Genomic DNA, 7,027 nt, shown 5'->3' with positions numbered 1-7,027 from the left:
ATTACACTGTATTAGACTTTCCAAAGCGTCCCCAGCAAGAGAGCCGAATAGATAAAGTACAGACTGGCATTGAAACACCCTCCATCCAGATCAGGACTCTGCCTTCCCCAGCTGGATGACCTGCTATAAGTGCTAAACTCAGACCCTTGCTTCACTCATTTAGAAAATGAGTGATAATAGCAAATGCAGTTCTCAGAAGGGTTAAATGTGATGTGCATTGATGAGTGCACTGTGTAAGAATTGGCCATCCTTAATAGCATTGCCTCTCTAAGCAGTTATCTCCTTAAGAAGTCAAGCTTTGACACTGACTAAATAATTTTTGCATTTCTACAGCTGACCCAATGACCACAACTTGGCTCACAGTTCCACCCTCACCACTGCCTGGGGCTGAATTTCTGCTTACCCAGGAAGCCTTTCCAAAGCCCTCCATCTTATCCAGTTCTCTCTCTCTCTCTCTCTCTCTCTCTCTCTCTCTCTCTCTCTCTCTCTCTCTCTCTCTCTCTCATTCTAAGTTCTACTATCATTCTGTTTTTTTGAATTTTAACTTTGATGATGATGATGGGGGGGGGGAGTATTTCAAGGTCAGAGAAGAATTTAGTGAAGTCCTCTCCTTTAAGTGGGTTTTGGATATAGAGCTCTGGTTTTTACATTTGTTCAGCAAGTATTTTTCCTACTGAGCCATCTCAACCCAAATTACTTTTGTTAAATCACCAATTTCAGGTACTGGAGAGATGGCTGAGCAGCTAAGAGCACTTGCTGCTCTTCCAGAAGATCCTAGTTCACTTCCTAGCATCCACATTAGGCAGTACACAAGCACATGGAATTCTAGTTCCATGGCATCTGGTACCCTCTCCTGACCTCTGTGGGTCTCTGCCTACACACACACACACACATACACACACACTCTAAAGATTTCAGCAAGTTACCTCCCAGACCCAAAGACTATGACAGTGCAAGCTCTCCCTCTTCTGGATAGCTGATCTTGTTTGTATCACCATTTTTGGTACCAACCCATGACTAAATAAATCCTACATTAAATGATTCCAGAAAAACAAGGTCATTTTTTTGTAGGAACACCCCCCCAAAAAATATACATAAATTCTCATTGCATAAAAAGAAAAGAGAAAACCCAGAACCACAGAAACAGAAAGGGAAAGTCCCCTGTGTTTATTTGTGCCCTGTGTCAGCCATCTCTCACTGTCTTCCAGACCTTTCCATGTTTTCCTGATACGACAGTAGTTTGGTTTTGTGTGGCTATTTCAAACAATTGGGGTTATTTGGGGTTTGGGGCTTTCCCTGCATGTAACAATTAGTTTTGGAAACCTTCTTCAAATTGCATAAGATTTTGTAGGATGGCTTTCTTTTGCTTTTTACAGTTCATTTTTCTGTTGATAGACATTGAAGTTGTTTCCAATATAAATGACGACTGCATTCAATCACATCTTCCACCACATTTAATTACCATTTTAAAAATATGAATTTTAGGAGCTAGAGAGATGGCTCAATGCTTATGAGTACTTGCTGCTCTTGCAGAGGACCTGGGTTCAGTTCCTAGCACCCACATGATGGTTATCAACAACCTAGCTTCAGTTCCAAGAAATTTGATGTCCTCCTCAAAATTCTCCAGGCAGTAAGCACAGAAGTAATATACATAATTTAAATCACTCACACATCTAAAAGAAAAATAAATCTCCAAAAATGATAGTGGTTTTTTTTTTGTTGTTGTTGTTGTTGTTTGTTTGTTTTTCAGGGTTTCTCTGTGTAGCTTTGTGCCTTTCCTGGAACTCGCTTTGTAGACCAGGCTGGCCTCGAACTCACAGAGACCTGCCTGCCTCTGCCTCCCGAGTACTGGGACTAAAGGCGTGTGCCACCACCGCCTGGCTCCAAAAATTATTATAGTTTAGTAAAAGTAAGAATTCTAGTGTTGCTGGTAATCAATTTTTGCTTTTATAACTATATACAATATTCATCAAATTGTAATCATAGACTTACTCCTACATAATTATATACCTAATAAAAAATCACTGTGGGGACAAGGCAGAAGTTTTGCATTTTGCATTTATTTTTACACACACATTCTGTGCATTTGGACAGGTATATTAGTTACACACTTCTGTGTAACAATTTATCTGGGAACAGTGGTTGAAAATGGTAAGTAGGTTTTCCTTGTTTCTGAGGTTCAGCTCAGCTGGGCTCTCGGCTCCTGGTCTCACAAGTGTGATCAATTGTCAGCCAGAGCTCTAGTAACTGCAAGGCTCAGCTAGAGTATCCACTCCCAGACTCGCTCACCGTTGGCAGGGTTGCTCAATGGCTGGTGATCAGAGACGTCAGTTCCTGGCCGTGAGGCTCTCTGGGTAGCTATGTACAAGATGATACCTGGTTGTACCTACAGAGAAGGCTCAGAGAAGAGTGGGGACCTAATACATATACCCCTCAAAGCACACTGAAGCTCTACCCCCTAATATGATGGCACATTAGGATTAGATGAGGTCATGGCAGAGATTAGTTAATGAAGAATGCCAAGACAGCATGCTTCCTACTCACAGCATAAAGACAGGGAGAACTGGCAACCCTCACTGGCCCCTTAACCTGCATGCCTTGATCTTGAACTTCCCTGTCCTACACAACTGTGAGAAATAAATGCTTTTGTTTGGTGCCACCCAGTTTATAGTATTTTGAAACAGCAGCCAGGCTGGCTTTGAGAGACAAGGACAGACACCAAGAACTCAGTGTTGTTTTGTAACATTGTCTCAGAAAGTGACATTTTATTGCTATTCTAGTCATTTAAGGCAAAGTCTGTCCTCACTAAAGGGGAAAAGATTACGAAGGGACAACCCCAGGAAGAGTGACTACGGAGAACCAATAGGAATCATCTCCACGGCCACTTCCTGTAAGTAAACTGGCGTCTCTGTGCCCCATTGTAAACCTCTCACTTACAATAGACAGCATGAGGAACCAAAGAATTAAAATATGTAAGTCCTTGGAGAAGCACTAGAGAAACGTAAGCTAACCATGGGAATGAAACACACGCAAAGAGAGCCAGACTTGATATCTGTAGAGTAAAAGGTCTGAGCTCACTTCCAGATTTGAAAACCCACCAGTCCCTGAGCTTGAAAACCCACCAATCCCCAGGCTTTCCCCAAGCTCGGGACTTGAAATCCCACCAATCTCCACCCTGGAAAACTCAGCCTCCCCCCACCCACCCACCCAAGAAACTCTATATAAAGCGTGCCTCCGGGCTGGGGAGATGGCTCAGCCGTCAAAGGCTAGGCTCACAACCAAAAATATAAAGCCTGTCTCCTGCTCGGTTCTTTGCTGCTTCTCCAGTACAGGCAGCCACCCTCTTGTGTCTTTCCCAACAACTTTCTTGTGTGAGGTCTGTTGTTTAGTGTGACTTTGTGGTATTCCTTGGCTCCCAACTGCCAGGATACCTTTCCCCTCCGAGCTGCAACACTTCAGAGCTGCAACACTTACAGTGCCCACACCGTAATCCCAATTCTTGAGGCACAGGGAGGAAGCCTGCCAGCTCCAGGGTAGCCTGTGCTACCTAGGCAGGCCCCAGCAAACTAAGCAAGCAAACAGACAAAGAATATTCTGTCTATTTCAAAGAAGTAAGTCCCCATGGATTGTTTAAGATGCATTGTAGACGACCCAAGATCATTCAGAAGAAGTTGGAGTATTTTGAGCATGGAGGAATTACCCTCAGAAACGGGGCTACTTTATAAAGCCAACATTGTGACCAGGAGGCCTCATAATCATCACCGAATTTCCAATAAACTTTCCCCTGATCAGAAATTTTCAAGCTCTAAAACAAACCCTAGTCATTTCTAGCCCTAAACAGGAAAGACCTCCCAGGTTCTGCTCTGCAAATGCAAACTATGTGTCTAACTGCAGAAAGTTGCCCAGTCTGCAAAACCACACCATTTGTAAGTTGCAGAAATAAGGGCCCACTTGTCTGCCTACTGCAGCATTTCTCATTGTGTTCCCCAGTCAAGGGAAGGTTAGGGGCTCACCCAGGAAGGTGTTAGGTCTTTGTTGTTGTTTTTTCAAGTAAAATTTGTTAGCAGAGTTATTAGTGTCAATGCTTGGGGCTCTGGCATTCCCAGCAAGTCAGACTCTTGACCACTTATCCTCTGTAAGCCAATTCAAAAAAACAAATAGCGAAAAGCAGAAAACAGAGATTTACTCCGTCACCACATTAGAGATCCAGTGATCCACAACCGCCAAGTCCATCTTGGGGTCCTGACAGAGGTATGCTTGACTAAGTAGTTGCCATTCAGGTGTGATCCTGCCTGTCACCGACCCATGACTGTCTCCATTCCAGTCTCTCCTGAAAGGTGGTCTGACAAGTTTTCAGAACTGAGTGAGATTTCACGGTCCTACTCTGGCTAGCACCAGGCTTCAGCCTTCTTTTTACAGTATGAGGCTCCCAGGAAAATTCTGATTTCTTGGAGGCCATAGTCTGATTGCCAAGAGGAGAGACACAAGCCCAAGTGTCCTTATTCCTACCAGGCCAGTGACAGGCATGCTCTGAGAGTTTAAGGGAAGAAAGTATCCCCTAAGACACCCCCAGCTTTACAAGTACAGGGAGGCAGGAGGACTGGAGAGATGGCTCAGTGGTTAAGAACACTGACACTCTTCCAGAGAACCCGGGTTCAGCACCTCCACATGGCAGCTCCCAAGCCTCTGTAACCCCAGTTCCAGGGGGTCTATACCCTCCTCTTCTAGCACCAGGCACACACAGACATACATGCAGGCAAAACACCCAGACTCATAAGTTTTTTTAATCATAATAAAAAAGCACAGAGCAGGAGATGAATAAGAAGGGTCCTGTTTGACAGGCCGTCTAAAATTCATTGGGTGGGAGGAGGCTGACCTCTCATCCAGATGTGGAAAATGAGTCGTGACTCAAGAGATTACAAAAGGGTTCACCCCTCTTCCTAAAGCCAGAAAGTCACCCATTAAGCCCAGGCCCAGGAACACCAACGTTCCCCAGGGAAATACATCTCAATACAATTCCGCACACAGCACACATCTGAATACTCACTGAAGCTCTGAGCCTAAGAAGAGCTCAGGCTCCCAACGTGGAAAGGCCTCCTCTCTCTTCCAAGCCCCTTAGGGAGGAGGAAGGAGGCTGGAAAGTCCAGTCTAGCTGCATGGGCGGTCACTGAGATGACTGGGCCACCAGGCCTGTCTTCTTCTCTACTGTCAGCAACTGCCAAGAGACATCTCGCTTGGCTTCTGCTTTTTGTTTTTTAATTACCCTGGTTGACTTCATCAGGAGTGCCATTAAAAGAAAATGATTACCAGGTGATTCATCTGCCGGGGTAAGAGTTGATAGGTCAGTTGTTTTAGAAACCAAATTCTCTTAGCAGAGAATTGCTTTCCCTGTTTTTTGTTTGTTTTTTCAGCAGCCCCTGAAAGCACACTTTATTTTGAATTATCAGGGGCTGACAGCACTTGTTAAAAGAGCCAAGGTAAAGATCCCACCTCTGCAGTAAACTTTAACACAGTCTAAGAATGGGAAGTCTCTAACAGAGGCCAGAGGTCAGAGGCAAGGGAACGTAGTCAGTCATAAATTCCAACTGCTAGGGTTCTAACTTGAGTGGAATATATATATTCTCCAATAAAAGCGAGAGTGTGGGTGCTTTTATTTCCTACCACTACTTTTTTTTTTTTTTTTTTTTTTTTTTTTGTCCAACAAAGGTGAAAATCTAGTAAATAGAATATGCTCTCTCTACCTTTTCTTTGCAGACCAGCTAAGAATCAGTAATGATGGCCCACACAATTCATTATGGTCCTGGAGCTGCTTTCTGCTTCTGGGGAGTGAGCTAATCACCTCATCTCAGCAGCGTAGGCATCAGATAAGGGCTCTGGAGCAGGTTCCAGCCTTCTCAGCTGTGTGACCCTGAGCAAACTAAACTCCGTATGCCCTGTTTCTTCATCTGCAACCACAGTGTCCATCCTATAAGGTGCCTGCAGAACCTAAAAACCCATCGTTGCCGCATAGTGGCTGCTCAATAAATATTATTTTATAGACTTCAGGGCACCAATCTAGACGTTCAATATACTACAGAGCTTAAAAAAAAAAAATCCACGGTGATTCCTGAATCCCTAGGCAAATGCCTTATTCATTCTGTTGCTGTTCCTACGCTAGCCTCACATGACAACACTCCCATTACACACACCCAGACCCAGTCCATCTGTAATCCAGCCCCTCTGTGCATTCCCTTCGCACAGTCTTTCTACCCCCGTACCCACTCTGGATTTTTTAAAACCGTTCCTTTTGCATTACTAGCAATTGAACTTAAGACCTTGTATAAGCCAGACAAGCACCACAGCACCAAGCTACCTCCCTAGCCTTTCTTTTCAATTGAGGACAGTATTGCTAAGTTATTCATGCAGGCCTTGACATCACTCTGTAACTCGATTAGGTCTGGAATGCCACATCCTCCTCAGCCTCCCCAAAAGCTGAGATTATGGTCTTGGAACCACTGTGCCCAAGTACTATCTAAACTTCTGAAGTTCTTTCCCCCGAGTGGTTCAGTGGCCTTGCTTCCTTCCTACACTGTAAACTGAGTAAGGACCATTTTCAGGGCCTGACCAGTAGTTGGCACACACAAATGCTAAGGAATATTTTCTGAGTGACTGACATTTATACCTAATAAGCTTCTCTACAGCTTTAGATAACACAGTCACCCATGAAGTCTTTCTAGGTTCTTTATAAAATTTTTGTTTTTCTTTTGAGCGACATGTTTCTATTCACTGTATTTTAACTGCAGCTAACATTTACAAGGTGCTTTTGATAGATGAGGGTCTACAAGAATAGAGCACGTGAAACTCCCTTAAACCTCACTTAAATCGATTAAATTCAAATTGGGGCCAGGAAGATGGCTCAGCACGGTAGTGGTGCCCACCATCAAGCCTGACAACTTGAGAAAACTGACTCCCACAAAACTGTCCTCTGACATCCACATGTGCACACAGTCACGTCCAAAATAAACCAGGCAATTAAAAGAATTTGCTC

This window comes from Peromyscus maniculatus, chromosome 6, assembly GCF_049852395.1.
Source record: "Peromyscus maniculatus bairdii isolate BWxNUB_F1_BW_parent chromosome 6, HU_Pman_BW_mat_3.1, whole genome shotgun sequence".
NCBI lineage: Eukaryota > Metazoa > Chordata > Mammalia > Rodentia > Cricetidae > Peromyscus > Peromyscus maniculatus.
The sequence above is the reverse complement of the archived record's forward strand: the minus strand, read 5'-3'. Positions refer to the sequence as shown.